The 22,248-nt window shown below is 44.5% G+C and overlaps 1 long non-coding RNA gene across 2 annotated transcripts in view; it reads right to left on the bottom strand.

Annotated features, from left to right (window-relative positions):
* Positions 1-256: 256 nt before the first annotated feature.
* LOC143694290 (uncharacterized) overlaps positions 257-22,248 on the bottom strand; it is a 39,657-nt gene continuing 17,665 nt past the window's right edge. Inside the window, exons 2-3 of one of the 2 annotated variants that reach the window (XR_013182647.1) lie at positions 8,785-8,837; positions 257-1,961 (exon numbers count right to left, since the gene is read on the bottom strand). This is a non-coding gene — a long non-coding RNA (uncharacterized LOC143694290). Of the gene's footprint in view, positions 1,962-5,847; positions 6,866-8,784; positions 8,838-22,248 lie in introns of those variants that run through there. The other variant, XR_013182648.1, reaches the window with a different exon arrangement.

The following is a 22,248-nucleotide window of genomic DNA, read 5'->3' as shown; positions in this document are numbered from 1 at the left end:
GGACAGGGCCAGCCCTCTCCTCCCAGCACTGAATTCTGCCTTTTCACAGCAATGGTCTCTTCCTTCTGCTTGTGCCACCACAGCAGCGTGCTGAAATGCAAATGGGGTGGCCCAGCTCCTGAGGACACACATCTGCCTGGAACTCACTTGGAGCTGCTGGTAAACAAAATGCAAATGAAATATTCAAAGCTTTCTTTGCAAACTAGCTAAAGCAATCTACTCTACCTTTTTCTTTAATTGGTCTTACAAGCCAGTGTAGCATCCCCATAAATTCACTGTTCTCCATGACCTGAATTCATACTACTTGCGTGTGGAATATCCAGAAATTATATGGTTCACTGTTTGCTGTTTATTTGGGTATTGTTCACATAAGGTCCTTAAAGCAACGTGAAAATGTATTTACATTGTAGGAATATTAAAAATAGGCAACAGGGACTCTAACAATGGGAATTTAAAGGGATCAGGGACTCCCAATAAGGACACCTAATACAATAGAAATTTTAATTACTAAAAAGGCAGATCTAAGTCTCCATTCCTGTAATCTCACATCCAGTGATGTCAGCATGTGTGTACATGATTTAGACTACTTGGGCACCCGTCCAAAAAAAGCAAATTCCACCAAATCTACCATTATTCAGTGACCGATTCATGTTTTGCATGGCCCTTACCCAGAGAGCAAGATAATTTGCTTTCAAAATACTCACTTTATTTAAATTATTTCTCTTGTCACAAATCTCAAAGACCATGCCTTTTTGAAAAGCTTTCACCTGACTATTTATTTACAGTAAACCTCATTTCACCTCTTTAGCAAAATAAGGGGGCTTTACAATAGCTCTAATTCCTATTTATAGTCACCCAAAGATCCCTGGACCTGTGTTAAAAGTATGTTAAATGCCAACTTAGACCTTTGGGGCTGTGGCTGATAAACACAGATGACTCAGTCCATGATGAGCAGTGATTTCTCAGACAGAGGTCCACGCTGCCCTTCTTCCCACACTTGCTGTGGTGTTGTCTCATCTCTCCACGTGGCAGCTGCTCACAGTCTGTGCTCTGCACTGAGGTGAAGTTGTACCAAGCCTGGATTTCCTTCACTGCAAATTGGTGACTGAGGCAGCTCTGCAGAGATGTTCAAAGGACAACTGGAGGCAGCAGCCACAAAAAGGATCATAAAATAAACCATTCCCTTTTGTGAGTCAGACCCCTGAGCACATTTTAGGGAATGTTTGTTGTGTGGACAAGCAGTCCCTCAAATACATTACAGTGCTGTAAGTACTGCCCCAAACATGTGAAAAGGGCTTTGGTTACATAAGGCCATTAAAAAGGGGAGAAGTCACGTGGCTGACATCCTGGGTATAGAAAAACTTTAAAAAGCAGCATCACAGTCTCTTGACTTCTGGTTTCCATTTTTGTTGTTGTTGTTTTACTTGCTGGATGGTCATCACCAAAAAGCCAGTGCAAGCTTGCATGATTTACTCTAATATCATCAGAACATAGCAAAAACATCTGTGAAAAAAAGCCAGACTAATGAAATTACAAAGCATTCAAATATTGTAAAGGCTGTTGGGATCAATCTGAAGCAATCATGAGTCAGATAAAGAGAGTTTATATAAACTCCAGCTTTTGGAAAGTGTTGGGAGGGTGAAACTAGTAGCAGTACACCAGCCAGTGTTCAGTTCAATTCAATTCAGTCCATTATGAATGGCTGGGTTTGAGTACCTGTGTAAAGGTCTCACTCAGGAGAGCTCTGTCAGCCTGCTCGTGTTCCATGATGAAAAGGCAGCTCCCTGCAGGATGTATCATGCTGTTCCTCATCCTGACAAACCCTGCAGGCGTGAGCTGGAGGCACAGACTGACCCCTCTCCTCTCAGCAGCTCATGGTCTCATTCCTCCAGGACAGGGGCCAGCCTGTACTTTTTCTCAAACTATCAGGTTTAAGCAAAGAAGCACAGGCATTCTTCTTCCTAGGAAAGCAAGCAGAACAGGGCTGGTGAGGCAGGAGCAGTGGAGCCTTGGTCACACCAGCCTGTGCAAATCACAGCCTGCTCCAGGAGCCAGTGCAGTGCCTGCCAGCCAACTCTCCAAACTCTTGCACTTCCCTCTTTGGGGAGGAATTTCAAACAGAGCTAAGACCAGAACCTAGGGCTCTCAGCTCCTCATTCCTTATTGCAATCATTACACAAGGTGCTCTTCTGAAGGTGATGGGATCAGTCCTGTAATGGTACATGTGGAGGACAACAAAGGATTTGATCTGAGGTGTACCAAGCTGAGTGTTTGTTGCTCTCTTGGGTTTAATTTCTAAACAAACAAGCAAAAACTTGCATGGCAGTCTGGCACTCCTGAGCTCCTGGCTGGGCTGTGGTGCAGTTGGTGCTTTCTGTCTTCCACTTGGCCACTCCTAGATCTCCTACAAAAGCGGAGCAAACAGAAACTGCTCAGCCTGAAGCTGCTGCTGTTCAGCTTGCCTCTATGTTAGCCATGCCCTTATTTTCTCCTTATGTGCATTTTATGTGTCTGGGGAAGGAAAAGCTCTGAGGTCACTGTGTAAGTCAGAGCCACGTGGTTTTTATCAGGGCACTGTAGTACATGCAAACAACAATGACATCTGTGGCACTGACATCTCTCTGGGGCTTTGAGTCCAGATTTTCTCTGTTACTGTGATGTAAATCTGGGAGAACTCAGAGCTACTTGGTACCTTTGAATAGATATGGCACTTAAAGTGAATATTTGATCTTCTGCTGAACCTTTGAATATTTGATCTTACACTGAACTTTAGGACAGAGGACAATTAAACATAAGAGAAATTGTATCTCTGGAACAGGCAAAGGAAAAAGCAGTTTAAAGGGAAAACTTTAAAATGGGAATAGAAAACTTAGAGTCTTTATCTAACTTGGGCAGAAATGCTGAGTGGGTTTGAGGAAAAAAAGGTTACTTTTAATACTCTCCTGATTGGGTGGAAGGGAGGCAAGGGGTTTGTTTTAAGGTGAAGCATTGCTGCAGCCCGAGTTGGGATCTTCAAAAGAATGTGCTGTGGGAGACAAAAAGTGCTGTAAAGTGAATGGTGCAGAGAGAAAAGGTGCAGGAATCCCTTATCTGACCATGAAGCCAGAGGGTGGTTGACTCTGTTCTGTTCAAGAGAAGATTTAAACAAGAAGAAAATTAATATGCCCTTAAGGGAAAAACCAGAATATCAGCAGAAACAAATAAGTGATGGAAGAATGGGGAAAAGTGGCGTGTTTGTGAGGGCATCTTTGGATATTCATCTTTAACCAAGGTGAATTTGTGCTGCAGAAAGTCCTGGCTCCTCAAGAAAGGGGTGCTGACTGAAGTCTGCCAACTGCTTCTGATGTGGCTGCAAGTGCAGCTGGAAAGGTAGCCCAGAGATGAAAGACTGGTTCTTTTATGGCCAGTTTGCTGAACTGCCTGCAATATGCATTTGTTGGATTTAAGAGAAAAATAGCCAATCTGGAAGGGATTTTTTTTTTTTTCTTTCAGACTGCTCTGAAATTCATTCCTGAAACCCATTCATCTCCAAGACAGAAAGAAAGCAGGAGGGAAAGAGTGGCTAAGACAAGTCTGAGGAGGGAGAAATCATGACTAAGAAGAATAGAAGGAGGATAATACTTTCAAGATGGAAAAGTTAACTTGCAGCTTTCAGTAAGACTTATTTTTTTTTTCATTTTAAAAGACTCTTATTTTACTTACAATTACCAAAAAAACAAAAACCCAAAAAAGTTAGTATAAGTCAGTGTGTGCAGATGTGGATGTGTGTAATGATGATAACAACATGCTTTTAAAAATTCTGGATTATATGGGGCTTCCACTTGCTCCAGTCATGGGTCTGGATTCCTACAGGGTCCTGCCCTCTGTCTTTAATCAGGGACTCATTTTCCAAATAGAAGACAGATATGCATAACTTCACAAGATTTGTAGTTATATGCACTTCTTATTAACTTAACAGGGAGGCATGTTTTGCTTGGCTTTGCCTTGTAAGTGCCATATCTAACAGAGCTTTAAGGCATATCAGCAACCAGCCTTCACCCAGCTCAGCTGTCAGTGGTTCCCAATATCAGGTACAGAGATGAAATCATTTTTCCTTATCCTTCTCTTATAAAGTAATTTATAAGGCATGTTCTCATATCCAAGAGTACTTTGGAAAGCACCCCTCTAGGTGTGACTTAAGCATGCTCCTGTTTATGAGACACTTCACATAGCTGCATTGATTGGGACTTTAATGTGTCTGTTCATCTTTTTTTGTCTGGAAATATTTGGTGTGAAACGGGATAAATAGGAACATTTTAAAACCTGACCATGGCTCTGCACATTCGTGCACACGAACATGAATGAACATTAATGTCTGCATTTTAATCATGGAACTCTTACCTAGAAGAGTTCCCAGTGAGAAAAGTGTCCTGTGGTATTTCTTAAAGAACATAATTCTCAATAAGGGCTGATATATACATGAGTATATAAACATACATAAGTAATATATTTATCTATGTTTAGATATGTGTTATTTATATATTTATCTATTTTATATGTTTATATAAATAATATATTTATATGTAACTATATAAATATTTATTTATTTCTATGAAGATATATAAATAATATATTTATATTAAAAAATCCATCCCATTGTGCAAAACACAAGCCACACAAAATCTCTAAAAAGAAGGATTATCATAATATAGGGAGGCTTTCTTTCTGTCTTTCAGTACATTGTAGCTACATGCTTCTTTTTTTTCCATAATGCCACAAGGTTAGGGAGATGATCTCGTGGTTTGGCACTGGCCAAATGCCAGGCACCCACAAAAGCTGTTCTCTCACCCTCTCTTGTTTTCAGCTGGGCAGAGGAGAGGGAAAAGTTGAACACAGGACTCAGGAGTTGAGATGAGGACTGGGAAACAATGCTCTGAAGGCAAAGCAGGTTCAAATTTAAAGATGTAAAATAGATTTATTATTAACAGAGTCAGAGGAGGATAATGAGAAGTGAAAGAAGCCTTTAAAATACCTTTTTCCCCCCTCAGCTTCTCCTTCCTTCCCACCAATGGGCAGGGGGTTTGGGGCAGTTCATCACTCGAGATTTTCTGTTCACTCTGACAGAGGAGTTGTTCCTCTGCTGTGCCATGGGGTCCCTCCCTTGGGAGCCAGTTGTCCATGAACTTCTCCAGCATGGCTCCAATCTCAGCAGCAGCAGTCCTGCCAAAGCTGCTGCAATGTGAGCCCCTCCAATGGGCAAAAATCACCCCAGAACTGCTGGGGAGTGAGCCACTGGCCCATGGGGTGCAGTCCTCTGAGGCTGGGCTGCTCTGCTTTGGAAGGAAGGGCTCCCTGGCTCTCTCTGTCCCTGGAAGCAGGGCCCTCTCTCTCTAGGAGAATCCAGCTTGCTCTGGCATCCACCTGCTCCACTGTCAGCACTTCTCCCATGGGCTGCAGTGGATCCCTGCATCCCCCCCTGGGTCCCTGCATCCCTCTCCTGGGTCCCTGCATCCTCTCCTGGGTCCCTGCATCCCCTCCTGGGTCCCTGCATCCCCTCCCTGGATCCCTGCATCCCCTCCCTGGATCCCTGCATCCCCTCCCTGGATCCCTGCATCCCCTCCCTGGATCCCTGCATCCCCTCCCTGGATCCCTGCATCCCCTCCCGGATCCCTGCATCCCCTCCCGGATCCCTGCATCCCCTCCCTGGATCTCTGCATCCCCTCCCTGGATCTCTGCATCCCCTCCCTGGATCCCTGCATCCCCTCCTGGGTCTCTGCATCCCCTCCTGGATCCCTGCATCCCCCCTGGATCCCTGCATCCCGCTGGGCCTCATGCCTCACAGCAGGACAGTTTGTTTCCCCATGGTCCTCACCCCATCCTGCAGAGCAGCCTTGGCTCTGACTGGGGCACCTCCTCCCCTCCTTTTCTTCCACTGCCCTTGGTGTCCCCAAGTTGTTTTCCCTCACATGTCCTCATTTCCTCTGTCTCAGAGAGCATCTGCTGCCCCTAGGTGCCATTGCCAAGGGGTTCCACCAATCCAAAATCCCTACAGGCTCCCACAGCACCCAGAGGTTGATCCTGCCCAGGTTCCACATCAGGGAATCGCTGGCCCTGCTTCCCCCACCAGACATTTCCAAGAGCTGCTTTATTTTGTTCATATGTTGTACAAATAGCATTTGATATGCATGTTTTACATCTCTTACTCAGAGTTTTATCAAGCTTTCCTTTTCAAATTAGAATCTTTAAGTTGTTCTTTCCACTGAAGTTAGTACAGTGTACCTTTGCTGTGTATTTTACTGTCAGCATGTAAAAATCATTACCCTCTACCCTTCAAAGAAGCAATCAGGATAAGGACTTTTCTTATTTTTGAGTACATTCCATGATAATGCTAGTGTCCAGCAGCAAGTCATCTGAAGATTTATTTCCTTTCCCACACACACCAAAACCACCAGGTAGGGGAATATGCTGCTCTCCAAACTGTGGCAGAGATCCCAGAAAACCATCGAGCCAAAGGTCTGCCCCTTTTGGCTTTTTCCATACAAAAAATCTAACCAGGACCTTAAGGGCTGATGGAACTGGGAATGTTGCTTGACTACAGGTGCCAGATCAGGCAGTGAAAGTATTATTGAGCACAAGCTTTTAAATAAAAGCAAATTACATCTACTTCACCTCTGGCAAGGCTTGTGTGTGTTAGTAGCAACCGTAGTGTGACTGCTGTCATCCATCATCACCACGTTTAATCAGAAAATCCTTGGAAAAAACATCAGACAAAGAGCAAAAATACTGTACCAAGAATGTTTCCCTAGCAGGGAAATGTGCTGCTGAACACCACAATCTGTTTCAGTTTTGACAGAAAGATGTTTCTTGAGAGTTTGCATCTGTAGAACTAAAAAAAAATTAAATAAATAAATGGTTTATGGCTATTTTTATAGCAGTCTTTTTATGCATTTCCGTTGCAGTTTAATAATGTATTTGTGGGTCTCCATATTTATTCCTACTTCTCTGCAAAGATTTCCATTGATGTGCAGGGTGGGGACTTGTGGGAGGGGGAAATTCCTGGTTGGATTTTTTTGGTTTCTCTTGGCTCTTAAAAGAGAAGGGAGACCTGAAAACTTTTCAGAAAGGATATTTTTAAAGGTGTATTCAACATTTGGCATTCAGGTTGTCTAGCCTTTTTTTTTTTTTTTTTTTTCCTGGAAGACTCCATGGATCACCAAAGAGCCATTAAGCTTATGACATCAAAGGTGCCATGGAAACAAAACCTGATTAAAAGTGATTTTTTTAAGCTTTTTTTTTTTTTTTTTAATGTTAGCTGAAATGTTTGAATGGGCATCTGGAAGGAAAAACACCTGCAAGTGTTTCCTTCTCTTGTTGTAGGTTCTGTTCTGTCTTGCTTGTCAAAGGCTGCAAGCTCCATCCTTCTCCACCTCTAAAGGAATGCACCCAGAAACCAAGGACTGCTGTTTCCCCAGCATTTCCCAAACAGGGGAGAGCAAGCACACAAACCAGCACCATCCTGATGGCCCAAAACTGGCACTTGTTCCAATTCAGCTGTAAAAAAGCCAATTTTGCTCTCTTTGACTCCCTAGAAGGGATGGGGTGAATTGGCTCTAGGAAGAGATTCCCCATTCATCATCCCTGACATGAAAACCACATCCTCCTGTTTATGTGGAGTCTGAGGCTACAACAAACAGCCTGAATGCCTGCTCCACTGAAACCACTGGGGGCTGTACAACCACCCTCAGAGAAACAGATTTCTTCTGTCATGAAGTCCTCTTCTGCCTTCATGCAGCTTTTTGTTGCTGAAGATCTAAACATCTTTCTAAAGGATGAATAACATGTTCTAAACATCTTTCTCATGTTTTTATGCTCTGTGCATACTCAGTTGGAAGATTTGTTGGTTTTATTTTTGGTCTGAAAACCACCATCATGCTGAAATTATGTCTAATTATGACTGTATCTTCCTTCCTCATGTTGTAGTTTGAGTCATTCCCTTGCTTTGCCCAAACCCTTCAGTCCTGGTTGTGGCCAGGATGTGGTTAATTCCTCTGTACCACCCTGATGCCAGCTTCAGCTATCCCTAAGATGCTTCCTTTTGGATAAAATGCTCCAGCTGGCTGAATTCCAGCTTGCTGTTCAAATATTTACTTTAAGGCTACACTCACAAAACTCACTGCCCTCATCCTGACGCTTCTCTCTCACCCTTTATCTCCTCAGGAATGGTCCTTCAGGCTGTTTAAGTGGTGGTTGGGTGTTTGCACTTCTGCATGCCTTTCTGAATTGTGTGGCATGAGGCACAGGCATGGAAAGGGCTCAGCTCCTGCTCTCTGGGCAGGAGAGGCAGGGCTGTTCAGAGCCTTGTCCACAGCACTGACCAAACCCAGCAGGCTCCAACCAGGCTCCAGCCCTGGCTCACTGTCACCAGGGTACAAGACAGAAGGGGCCACGCTGAGGTAAGAAGAGTTATACCCCTGCAAATCCTTTATTTGCCATGATTTCCCTCTGTTTTCCTTCTGTGTGTTAGCAGGAAGGTTGGAAAGATAAAGAACACCTGTGGAAACACTCCATGCAGAAAGAGCCACCAAAAATCTGGTCTGAGAAAAACGGGAAATACGGAGACTGAAAATTTGCACCAATTTGTTATCCTGTGAAAATACCTTCAGGTATGAAAATACTTTCATAACATGCAGTCCCATCCTGTAACAGCAGCTACATTTCAGTCACTTTGCTTTCAAATGTGTGAGAACAGTTTGCTCCATCAGTCTTGCTGATTTATCCACATTTCCCCCAGTGCTTTGCACTCACCCAGCAAAGCCTCTGCAGAGACCTCATCATGTCCTTTCAGCATCACAGAGGGCCTGGAAGAAAGATGAGGACAAACTTTTTAGCACAGCCTGCTATGATAGGACAAGGGATAATGGTTCTAAACTGAAAGAGAGTTGAACTAAGTTAGAAATGAGGAAGAAGTGAGGCCAGTTTTTCACCACAGTGAGGGTGGTGAAAAAACTGGCCCAGATTGCCCAGGGTAAGGGGGAGATGCCCCATCCCCAGAAACATTCAAGTCCAGGCTGGGTGGGGCTTTGGGCAACCTGGTGTAGTTGAAGATGTCCTTTTGTCAGAACCAGACTTTCTTAAGCCCTGGTTTAAGCAGTGAGCCAAAACTGCAGCCTTCCTTTCACTGCTGGCAGCCTCTTGCCTTGACTCTGCTCTATTTCCTCCACTCTGGTTTGTCCTCCTGGGTTTAGTTTTCATTTCCTCTGCATTTTTGCGTTCACCTGTTGCATGCATGCGTTTCCATCTGCTCAGCATTGAAAGCCAGCCCTGGCTCTTCTCAAAGCTGTCACCTCTGCAATGGCAGCAGTGGTTGTACAACTCTGCATGGAGGAGGGATGGGAGGACATTTTTCTCTCCAAATTTCATTCAAGCCAATCTTTCCTCTGTCCATACTGATTATTCCAACAAAGTCTGACTGTCTTATCACTTTCACTGCTTTGATTTTTTTGACTGGAAGGGAACAAATAATTCCTTTTTTTTTTCTCCTTTTTTTCTCCTTTTCACTAAACGTGATGAGGAATTGTCTGTCTTCTGCAAACTTGTGACCATTTGCAGGTCTAATGCACATGTTGGTTGTAACTCTGGTGTTCATAAGACTGAAAAAGAAAGAAGAGAGTGTGTGGCATCTCTTGCTAGCTCTCATTGCTCAGGTCCCTGAAGAAAATAATGTACAGTAAGGTGCTAGGGGGCTGAGGCAGCACATGCTAAATCAGTGGCTAGACTGAAAAGTTTAAAGTCATGACACCAATGGCACCTTCTGCTTGTGTGATTGCTATTCTGAAATCCCTTCCCCTTTTGCCTTTGCATTTTTGGTCTTTACAGCTCATGAGGAGCAAGGGAACCATGCTGTTACACATTCCCAAAAAGTCTCCACTGAGTGAGTTACCACGAGTGGGAGCAGAGGAACAGAAGGAGAAGCAGCAGTTTCAGCCTCAAGTTCAGCCACAGGTAGCTTAAGTCACTTGCACTGCTTGAATTTCAAGGACACAGGGGCTGGTTTGGACTCCTCTTGTTCAGCTTTGCTTAAAAAGGCTTTCTGTGGTGTTGGAGACATGTTGCCAGACTCTCTGTTTTATAAACTGCTTGTGTAATCCCCACTGAAAGTTTGTGAGGCTTTCTTGGGTAAAGCAGGAGCTGCTTTAAATGGCACCTAAAGCCATCTGTTCCACTGGAAAAGGCCTTTCTCTTGTAGGTTACAGGGCACGCAGGTTCAGCTGCTCCTATTACCTGCAGCTGATGGGTTTCCCTCTCTTCTCTAGAAGCAGACAAGGGGGATGCAGACAAGAATCTGCCCTGCCTGAGCAGGGCTCTCCAAGAGCCCAGATCCCTGCAGGATTTGCCTGGCTGCAGGCAGGTCCGTGTTTGCTCTGGGCGTCCCAGATGAAGCCAAGCAGGCTAGAAGTGGCAGAAGGGCCCTGCCCACATTGTGCATCTTGAACACATGGTCCCCTCAAGTTTGACCACACACAGGCAAGAGATTGGGCAAGCTGTGTGCCAACAGAGCCCTCCCTTCCCACACTAGCCAGCCCTGGAGAAGGAACTGCTGCAGACATGCAGTGCGACCGAGATATTTGGCTTCGTGATTTGTGGTGGGAGAAAGAGCCTCAGCACAGTCACCTACTCATTTGGAGGCTCTAAAAACTGCCAGTTCTTATGCCCAAAAAGCATCTGCCCCCACACCCTCTGCTGCTGCTGTGACTATTTTCTGCTGGGGGGACAAGCAGCCCACTTTGGGGAGTCACATCTTGGTTACTGAGCGGGGAGAAAGTCACCTTGGTGACTGTAAAATGCAACAGGAACAGCAAAAAGGAGGGACTGGTGTGGTGGTGTTCACAGGGGTCCCAGGATGAGGGAAGAGGTGAGAATCTTGACTCCATGGTTCAGAAGGCTTGATTTATTATTTTATGATATATATTATATTAGAACTATACTAAAAGAATAGAAGAAAGCATTTCATCAGAAGGCCAGCTATGAATAGAAAAGGAGTGATAACAAAGGCTTGTGACTGACTGAGACAGTCTGGACAGCTGGGCTGTGATTGGCCATTAATTAGAAACAACCACATGAGACCAATCACAGACCCACCTGTTGCATTCCACAGCAGCAGATAACCATTGCTTACATTTTGTTCCTGAGGCCTCTCAGCTTCTCAGGAGAAAAAAATCCTAAGGAAAGGACTTTTCATAAAACATGTCTGTGACAGACTGGGTGACAATTCAGTCCAGACCTTGGTCTGAGCTCTCAAGGATTTGGGCACAGCTCCTCTTGCAGCTTGAGGCCAAGCCTGGATGCAGCCCTGAGCCAAGCCTGAATCACCCCCCCTTGCCCAGCACACCTAAAGCAGGAGGGTCAGTGCTGTAAGGCCTTGCACAGCCTCACCTCCATGGTGTTCAGTCCCTCTGGGCTGGGCTCACCCCTGGAGCTGGCTGGCTTTGCCATTTGCTCATTTAAATGAGCATAGCCAAGCTCTGATCCTCCCTGCACAGAGGAGTGCTCCTGTCCAAGGCCACCTACCCTGCCCCTCCTGGGGAGCTCCTCTGGCACCAAAACCAACTAATACAGCAGTGCTTTTGGGCTTAGGGAAATGCACAGTGAACAAATAGGAAAGGGGAATAGGAAAAATTGGTTACCTCTCCTAAACTGGGACAGGGAATGGAAGGGGGTTCCTGAAGCTGAGGAAGGGGAGGAGGAGCATCCCAGTGCCAGGTGAAGTCAGAGTTACAGGAGCAGAGATGCTGCTGAGCCCAGGGCTCAGGGTTTGCTGCCATCCCTGCACTCCTTGGGGTTTGTCTCACTACAGCCTTGTAGGATGTGCCCCTGGCTCCATCTGCTCTTTGTTGTGTGTGTGCCCCAAACAAGATAGGAAAAAATACCTTTTTATTTGGGTTTTTTTTTTTTGTTTGCTAAAGTACAATAATCTTGCAGGAAGTAAGCAACTCTTCTGCCTTCTCTGTTTTCCCCTGACAGGCTTCTGCTTTGAAATCCTTGCTGGCAGAACAACCCTGCTGTGTCCCTGGGACAGCAGCTCCTCATTCCCACATTCCCTCATTCCTGGAGCTCTGTGGGGTTCAGGGGCCCAGGCCACCAGCACCAGACCTGTGCTGGAGCTCTGTGCTACCCCTGCACCCCTTTCTTGGTGCTCACCAAAGATGTGGCAAGGTTTTAGCTGGTTCCCACCCTCTGAAAGCTGGAGACAATTGATTTTGCATGACTCCTCAAAGCTTCTCCTGAAGCCTGTTTCCCAAATCCCCAGGAAAAAAAAAATTACAGGGGGTAAGAGGAATTAAAAGAGTGATGTGTTTCTTTGGATTTCCTTGACCTCAGTCATCTGTTTTCTGAATGAAAACTGCTGTCTGGTCACACTTATGGCATTGGCATGATGTGTCTGACATCCTACAGGGTTGCAATTCCCTTGGAGCTGGCTGGTGTGTCTGGAAAGCATTTCCTGTCCTTGCAGCCTTTAACAGGCAGCACATTGGAGGCACACATTGAATCCTTTAGGTTGCCTCCTTTCACCAGGGAGCTCCAGAGGCACCAAACAGCTCTGGGTGCTGCTTCCTCAGCTCCTGGCACCTCGTGTGCTGTCCCACTGGAGGGGCACACCAGCAAAGCCCATGTTGGGCTGTCACAGACACATTTTATGAAAAATCCTTCTGCTAGGATTTGTCTCCTGAGAAGCTGAGAGGCCTCAGAAATGAAAAGTAAACAATGGTTATCTGCTGCTGGGCAGTTGCACCTTTGATTGGTCTCATGTGGTTGTTTCTAATTAATGGCCAATCACAGTCCAGCTGGCTCAGAGTCTCTGGTCAGTCACACAATTTTATTATATCATTCCTTTCCTTTCCTTGCTAGCTTTCTGATTAAATCCTTTATTTTATTCTTTAGTGTGGTTTTAATATATAATTTTCTTTTAAAAAACATATATCATAAAATAATTAATCAGCTTTCTGAAACATGGAGTCAAGATTCTCATCTCTTCCCTCATCCTGGGACCCCTGTGAACACCACCACACAGGGCTGTGCTCCTCCCTGAAAGAGGGGCGTTTTTGACCAGAGAAACCAACTCTTGGTGAGTTTTGGAGCCTTCAGGAGGAAGCTGTGCCTCTGAGCTGTCTCTCCCTCCTTGCTCAGCACGCCTCCTTCCATTGCATAATGATGGTAGACTCGTCTGGAGGTGACTCCTCTTGGCAGCTCTGCCTTCCCTCCTGGTGTGTGGGGTGAAGGCAGAGCTGCAGGCTCTGCTCTCCTTAGAAAAACCTCAGTTTCACCCCAAAATAGGCTGCAGGAGGAACCTGGCAGGCAAAAGAAAAAAAAAAGAAAAAAGAAATCTGACTTTCTAGAGGGTTGAGAGGGTTGTTAAGCATAAGTAGAGCTTGGCATGTAGTTCCAGGGGTCCAGGGGATGTGGGGATGCTCTGGGAGGAGCAGGTCAGCAGGGAGCTGCTCACAGGAGCAGGGCTGGGGTTAGAGCAGGGCTGGAGTTAGAGCTGGGAGCTGTCACAGACACGTTTTATGAAAAATGCTTTTGTTAGGATTTTTCTCCTGAGAAGCTGAGAGGCCTCAGACGAAAAGAAAAACAAGAATTATCTGCTGCTGTGGAATGCAACAGGTGCATCTTTGATTGGCCTCATGTGGTTGTTTCTAATTAATGGCCAATCACAGTCTGGCTGTCTCAGGCTCTCTGGTCAGTCACAAGATTTTGTTATCATTCCATTCCTTTCAAGCCTTCTGATGAAATCCTTTCTTCTATTCTTTAAGTATAGTTCTAATATATCATTTTCTTTTAATATAATATATATCATAAAGTAATAAATCAGCCTTCTGAAACATGGAGTCAAGATTCTCATCTCTTCCCTCGTCCTGGGACCCCTGTGGACACCACCACACAGGTGAGCAGGGAGCTGCTCAGAGGAGCAGGGCTTTCAAGTCCTTTTTGTGTTGAAATGTGATATACAAACAGTGAAAATGTTAATGCTAGGGGTTTCCTAGTGAATATCACCACCAGTCTAGAAAAAAATCCAGATACCTCATAAATTCATAGGAATTTGCTGCCTGGGTCAGTTTATGGGCATGCAAATTACAGAATGAAGCATTTAGAGCTTTTTGTCTTTCTGACAAATAAGTGTGTCAGGTTTGTTTCAAAATAAATGTATCATTATCCTTGAATTCTTTTTTATTATTACAGTCACATCTTAGCCAGCTGGAGTTTTTATTGAGTTGTGCTACAGGTCCATTTGAAACTATGTGGGGTTAACCTCATCTGCAACCCATATTTTAGGCCACTCCTTGATTTAAAAAAAAAGAATAATAATACTTGCCTTGTGCACCACTTCAAGTGGTTGAGTGTTTCTATTGGTTTCTGATAAGCAAATGTGTGAAATTCAAAACAAGAGTGTTGACAGCTATTGTACCAACTGAAGAATAGTGAAACAAGAGGCTCTGGAAATAACAATATAACAATCTCTCTGTGGACAGCCTGTGGCCCAGATGCAGCCTGAACTCTCTTCTGCTCCTATATTGCTGTGTAAGGTTATTTTTGTCCATTAAACTAGTGGGACACCCTGGCTTGCTCGGGTAGGAGTAAATCCAAACTACAGTGCACTGTTGGGTATGTGAAGTGGCCTCTGTAAGCATTGGAATGTGTCAACACTTTCTGGCAAATGATGTATTCAACTGGAAGCTATCTTTGCAGCTGTGATAGGGAAAGGACCCCCCCCTTAATGTAGATGAAAAGTATAAACCAATAAACTATTGTTTATTGCTTTATATTTATAGTCTTTAAATTATATTTATTTATATTATTTAAATTACATTTATTTATATTATTTCATATTATTGTTTATTTATATTATTTATATTATTTAAAGTATGACTACTTTTTTTAAAAAGAAGAAAAACCAAGAAAGTCAGGAAAAGCATAAACGTAATGGGTTCAACTTTATATTATTTCAATTATATTTATTTCTATTATTTCATATTATGTTTATTTATATAATTTCATATTATGTTTATTTATATTATTTAAAGTATTACTACATTTTTTAAAAAGAAGAAAACCCAAGAAAGTCAGGAAAAGCCTAAATAGAATGGGTTCAATTTATATTATTTAAATTATATTTATTTATATTATTTAAATTACATTTATTTATATTATTTCATATTATGTTTATTTACATTATTTATATTATTTAAAGTATGACTACTTTTTTAAAAAAGAAGAAAACCCAAGAAAGTCAGGAAAAGCCTAAATACAATGGGTTCAAATTTATATTATTTAAATTATATTTATTTATATTATTTAAATTATATTTATTTATATTATTTAAATTATATTTATTTATATTATTTATATTATTTAAAGTATTACTACATTTTTTAAAAAGAAGAAAACCCAAGAAAGTCAGGAAAAGCCTAAATAAAATGGGTTCAATTTATATTATTTCAATTCTATTTATTTATATTATTTACATTACATTTATTTATATTATTTCATATTATGTTTATTTATATTATTTATGTTATTTAAAGTATGACTACGTTTTTTAAAAAGAAGAAAACCCAAGAAAGTCAGGAAAAGCATAAATGTAATGGGTTCAAATTTATATTATTTCAATTCTATTTATTTATATTATTTACATTACATTTATTTATATTATTTCATATTATGTTTATTTACATTATTTATATTATTTAAAGTATTACTACTTTTTTAAAAAAGAAGAAGACCCAAGACAGTCAGGAAAAGCATAAATATAATGGGCTCAAAGGAGAATGAGGAGGTCCACCACCCTTTTGGTGGTGAGACCTTGTTTCAGCTGGCTCACCTGCACCTCCATGTGCAGCACACTGTGGGCAGTGTGCTCCTTTGTGCCCACCAACATGGCATCAGTCACTCTCATGCCCACCTGCTTGCTTTTGTTAAGACAGATATCAAAGATCTAAGGGGCCAAAATGTGAAATCTGCCCCTGCACCATCACCTCTCGTGTGTTTCTCCCTGGCACTACCCTGACACAGCTGTAGGGCAGGAGGAGTGCTGGTGGCTGACTTTTTGTTGGCTGCTGTCTTTCCTGGAGAGCTCCCAGATATTCCAGAACAGGTGTTTTGCAAAGGGCAATCTGTATTTATTTAATGTGCCAAAAGCTGACTGTTATTTACTGACAGGTTATGTATTTACTGGCAGGACATATGATGTGTTTGGAGATGTGAAGTGGCCACCCCAGAGGCTGTTTTCGGAAAGTTCCTTACATTTTGGAGGTGCCCCAGCCTGAGTGCCCTGCTGGGTGGCTCCCCAGCCTTTGCACATCCCAGAGCACAGCAGGAAAATTCAGCAAGCCCAACAAACCCACCCTGGGGTGAGTCTGCAGGGTCACAGGGCTCAGGACACTGGGAGCAGGGACCAAACCATGCTCACAGCACCCAGTCCCTGCAGGGCAGGCAGTGCCCTCTCTCCTGGGATGGTGGCACCTGCTTCCCAGGCTAGGAACAGCTCTCCTGGCATTTCCCCTGAGCCTGGGGAGAAATGCTGGCCCACTGGACTGGGCTGAGCAGGGCTGGCCCAGAGAGAGGAGTCAAAACCTTAAATACAGGGCTCTCTCACTTTCACTCTGCCTTGAGTAAAGGGAAGATAATCAAACAAGGATTTTTTTTTTTTCCCCTAGTTTAAAATATGTCTATGTCTAGAATATCATGCTCTTATTTTCTGGTGTGCTGCTTCCCTACCCTGCCAAGCAGGTCCCACCTTTCCCCTGGCTGTGTCTCAGCTGTGGTGGGTGCCCACATGCAGGGTGCCCCTGCTCAGCCCCTCTTCTCTCCTGCTCCAGGAGGTGCACACCCCTCTGCAGCCCAGAGTGGAGAACTTGTGGGAAATGCGGTTTCAGATTTAAAATCAGCCCCTCTTCTCTCCTGCTCCAGGAGGTGCACACCCCTCTGCAGCCCAGAGTGGAAAACTTGTGGGAAATGTGGTTTCGCTGAGTTAAAGCAATGCAGGAGCCTTAGCAAAGAGGAGACTCTGAAAATCCCGGATTTCCTGAGGAACAAAAGCTCTCTCAAGGTGTCTTGTGCGTTAAGACTCATACAGAACTTGAAGGATTGGAGTGTATCAGCTTCTTGGCTGAAACTGGACTGACATGGCTGAAGATAAACTCATTTCCTCCAGCTGAAGGGCTGGGAATTCCTGCACAGAAGTGCACGGGGGCCTTAGCAAAGCCCTGTGCCCCTGCAGGGGTGGGAGGAGAGCCCAGGCTCAGCAGCAAGCAGCCCCTCCCTCCCAAAAGGCTTCTCCTGCCTTCACTTACAAGCAGTTGGATCTCCTACTACCGAGTTGTTAGCAGCAAACTTTGCAAATGTGCATTGTCATGGAGACAGTAGAGATCAGCTGAAGGACCATATGGTTCTTTACTCCTTCGAGCTATCACTGGAAGGAGTAGACTGAGGAATATATTTAGTGTTTTCTTTTCAACAGATGACTAAAGATAAGGAAATAAAATTAGCTGGAGAAAACCCTTCCTATGGGAAGTTGGCTGCTCTTTACTCTGCATTAGAAAAAATATTACTGGGATCTCTTGTTTTACAGCTGAACATTGGCAGGTGTTTTGGAAAGGTCATGGCTGAGAGCCTCTCTTCACAAGAATACAAAGAAAAACCTGATTATCTTTCTTTCTTTAAAATGGTATGAACTTGTTCCCTTTAAAAGCAGGGTCTGTGTATGGTTTTTCACAGATAGATGATTCTTCCTTAGAAGAAGACTCCTTTAATCATAACTGTGTGCTCCCATCCACTTTAAGACCACTTCACCATCTCAAGGTGAGTGACAGCCTCGCTCCCAAGTCCTTCAGCAGCCACAAATGATCTGGTGCTGGCACTGGGGGAATGAGTGGTTCCCTGCAGCCCTGTTAGATGTGCCTCTCCCCTGGCTTGGAATAGCCCTTGGCTGCCCCTCTGCTCTCCTATCAGGAATGCAAATTGTTTTAATAGTGGGGTTTAATAGAGCTGTGGTGGAAATAAGGAGGCCCTTTGTCCCACAGGGTTGGGGAGAGGTGCACTGGGCTAAAAAAGGACAGTGGAACCATTGATGAGAACACCATTGCTCAGGAAAAGCTTTGTTTTAGCGGGAGAAAAAATACACTTTAGGTGTATTTACAAAAGTGTATTAACAAAAGTATCATGCAAAAATATTTGAGCAGCTTTATGAGCCCTATTCACTGGCAAGTGGACCACTGGAATTCATATGAGCTGGGCCACAGGTGTTGCACTTGAGCAGCCAATCTTTAGTACAGAACAGCATTAGTATAATTCACCTGCCAATCAGCCCTTTAAGCAAGCAGTAGATTGTTCCATGCCCATGTGACACACGTGCTCAGAAAGGGCAGCCTGACTGCAGTGTCTCAGCTGCAATAACTCCAGGAAAAACATTCCTCTTGCCAGTCTGAGCCTCATGTCTCCTCCTGGAGCACAGGTGGAGGCAGAATGTTCTTTCCCTCTGGTTGTGGTCTGCTGGGGAATGACCTGCCCCATGATGGAGTGGTTAGCATGGTATCTGAGGAATTCCAGGGCTTGTGTATGGGGTCTCTCTTGCACAGGCAATGGGAAAGGAACATCAGCTGGAGGAGCAGCCTGATGGAAACACAGCAGGGATCTCGTTGTCCTGGTGCCTTGTTCCCCTGCTGCCAAGGACAGACTGGCTGGAAAGGCTCTGCTGCTTGGCTCTGGGGTGGCAGCTCTGCCCTTTAACTCTTCTCCATGTTTTTTACATTCATCAAGACAGTGAAGTGTCCTGTCAGGAGCAGCCTCGGTCAGGTGAAGGTAAGAGATTACATGACTGTTTGAGAACAACTGGCAGCTGTGCCAGGCAGCATGAACAGAGAGATGTGTGAACAGGAAGGTGTTTGGCTGCAGCTTTTCAGATATTGGGAGGCTTTGCTTCCTGATGTTTCTGCTGTTTGACTGGCAGGTACATGACCAGGCGTCCAGGGAAAAGGGCGAGAGCCCAGACCTCCTTTCTTCTTCCCTCCTCTAGGTCCATGGTCCTGAGAGAGCTACTTCTCTGGGCAAAATCCTGATTCCCTGACTGAGGATAGGTCTGTCAGACTGGAGAGGGGAGGAGAGAAGACACTGATTGGGTAATGATTAAACAAATACAAATTTGACTTTACTTGTAACCAAAAAATTGTGACATTCTTCTGCCTTCTGCCTCAAATCCTTACCCATTTTGCATGAAGAGGTTGGGTTTCTTTAGCATTTAACTATCTATTTTGGTTTAAGTTGTGCCATGGAGTGCTAAAGCAGAACACTAAATAGGACATCCATAAGCCTACCAAGCTGGACCAAAAGAGAAGAGATTCTTGAATTAACACAACCAAAGTTGAAGTTTAGCAAAATTTCTAGCTCCTAAAAATCAGTGTTTGTAATGGGACTTTAAACTGCTTTATAACAGGGTGATGCTGTACTCATCAAAAAAAAAAAAGCACATCTTATGTGACATATAACACAATTTGACAGTTTTAACCATGTGTATAATTAGTGATATTGTCTCAGTAACAGTGAGAATGACTTTTTGTTGGCACTTCATCCCATTAAATTGAATCTTTCCCAAGGAGGAAAATCTAGGAGGCACTAGTCAGTCACTGACTCACTATCAGCTGCCTCCTTGCTAAAGCCTGAATGCATTCCATAGTAAGTTATTTGTCACAGTGACTCAGCATTGTAGGCTCCTTTTTAATTTCTCTCTCACCACAGAGCCAAGAAAATCTCCCACCTCCCCATGCCGTATGCTACTGAGATAGCAGTTTGTATCATCGGCCCAAGGATAACACATGCAAATGTATGCACAGAGCCTTATAAGGGCAGGAGCACTTGTCTCCAGCTTGGACGTCACGATGGCGAGCAGGGGAGAGGCACCAATAATAGATCCTGGTGTTGGGTTGTGTGTGCAGGGTCAGTAACAGATCCTGGTGTTGGGTTGTGTGTACAATCAACATTAGATCCTGGTGTTGGGTGGTGTGTGCAGGGTCAGTAACAGATCCTGGTGTTGGGTTGTGTGTACAATCAATATTAGATCCTGGTGCTGGGTTGTGTGTGCATGGTCAATAACAGATCCTCGTGCTGGGTTGTGTGTGCATGGTCAATAACAGATCCTCGTGCTGGGTTGTGTGTGCAGGGTCAATAACAGATCCTCGTTCTGGGTTGTGTGTGCAGGGTCAATAATAGATCCTGGTGTTGGGTTGTGTGTGCAGGGTCAGTAACAGATCCTGGTGTTGGTTTGTGTGTACAATCAACATTAGATCCTGGTGTTGGGCTGTGTGTGCAGGGTCAGTAACAGATCCTGGTGTTGGTTTGTGTGTGCAGGGTCAAGAACAGCTCCTGGTGTTGGTTTGTGTGTGCAGGGTCAATAACAGATCCTCGTGCTGGGTTGTGTGTGCAGGGTCAGTAACAGCTCCTGGTGTTGGTTTGTGTGTGTGTGCACAGTCAATAACAGCTCCTGGTGTTGGGTTGTGTGTGCACAGTCAATAACAGCTCCTGGTGTTGGTTTTTGTGCACAGTCAATAACAGCTCCTGGTGTTGGGTTGTGTGCACAGTCAATAACAGAGCTCCCCTCAGCTGAGCCACAGGGGTGATCTGAGCCAGCCTGCACCCAGCCATGCAGCTGGTCCTGCACAGGTCACCCAGCCATGCAGCTGGTCCTGCACAGGTCACCCAGCCATGCAGCTGGTCCTGCACAGGTCACCCAGCCATGCAGCCGGTCCTGCACAGGTCACCCAGCCATGCAGCCGGTCCTGCACAGGTCACCCAGCCATGCAGCCGGTCCTGCACAGGTCACCCAGCCATGCAGCCAGCCCAGGCTGCTGTGGGAGGGGAGCTGCCAACCCTCCCCACCCTCTGCCTCCATCAGGTAGCTCCCCTCTGTCACATTCACATTCTCCGAAAAATCCCTTGGCCCAGGATTTTTCCCCTGGGAAGCTGAGAAGCCTCTGACAAAAAGGAAAACAATAATTATCTGATTTGCTTCTCCTGTCTTTTGCTCATGTGGAATGTGTTTGGAGATTGTTTACCAACAGGTGATCGTTTCATTGGTTTCATGGGAGTTGTTTTGACTCTTTGGCCAATCAGTGCCAAGCTGTGTCGGGGCTCTGGAAAGAGTCACAAGTTTTCTTTAATATCTTTTTAGCCTTCTGTCAGTATCCTTTCTGTATTCTTTAGCATAATATAGTTTAGTATTCTTTAATATATTATAGTATCATAAAATAATAAATTAGCCTTCTGAGAACATGGAGTCACATTCATCATTGCTTCCTTCATCTGGGAACCCCACAAATGCAACACCCCTCCAGCCCAGAAAAGTCAGTATGAAATGACAGGGACTCAACAGAGGCCCTGAATCTGCTCCAACTGGAACATCTCCACCTTGGTTAGCCCCGTGCACACCAAGGGTGATGAGCTGTGCCATCCTCTGTCAGCTGCCCCGTGTCCTCTGTGCTGAAATGCTGCTCCTGTTCATCACAGCTGTTCCCCAGCTGGTGCCTCCAGCCAGTGGGAGAAAGAGCTGCTGATCTCAGGGTTCTGCTTGGATTGTGTCCCCCCTGAAAGCACAGCTTGAGGCACAGGGGGTGAGGGAAGGCAGCTGTGGGAGGTGAAGCACGGCCAGGGGCTCCCAGTCTGAGGAAGAAGTGCAGAGCAGCAGAGGAAGGCTGCTGTTTCTCTCTGCCACCTGGTGAGTCAAATACTTCCTCATGGCACCATCCCGTGTTTAGCCAAGTAATGACCTGCTTTTGTACTGCTTTATCCCTCAGGCCATATTGGCCACAGGTGTAACCCGTGGAGAATTTGGGATTCAGGCAAAGAAGTCACATGCCCTTGTAACGACTGAGAAGTGCTATTTATTCTGGTAGAAATTAGTCTGCATTAAGCCAGAATGAGCAGCATGGGAACCAGACCAAGTAACCAAGAGCTGCAGGGTGAAGAGCTGGGAAAATCTGAAAAACTCCCCAAACATTCTGAAGGGTGAGTACATTGCATAGATCACTTTTTTTTTATTATTTTAATCTAAACTAATGTAAAGTTCTCAAAGCCCAGTCAAAGGACTGAAGTTCAAATCAGTTTCATCTGTTTCTGGTGTAAGATCATGGCTTTCAATTAAAAATTAAGGCTGCTGAGATCCAAACACAGGCAGATAAAACCAATTTCTACTCTGCACACCATGTGATGGGTGACAATCAAAAG

The sequence above is a fragment of the Agelaius phoeniceus genome, chromosome 6, assembly GCF_051311805.1.
Source record: "Agelaius phoeniceus isolate bAgePho1 chromosome 6, bAgePho1.hap1, whole genome shotgun sequence".
In the NCBI taxonomy this organism is placed as follows: Eukaryota; Metazoa; Chordata; class Aves; order Passeriformes; family Icteridae; genus Agelaius; species Agelaius phoeniceus.
This window is presented reverse-complemented; position numbering and strand designations above follow the sequence as displayed.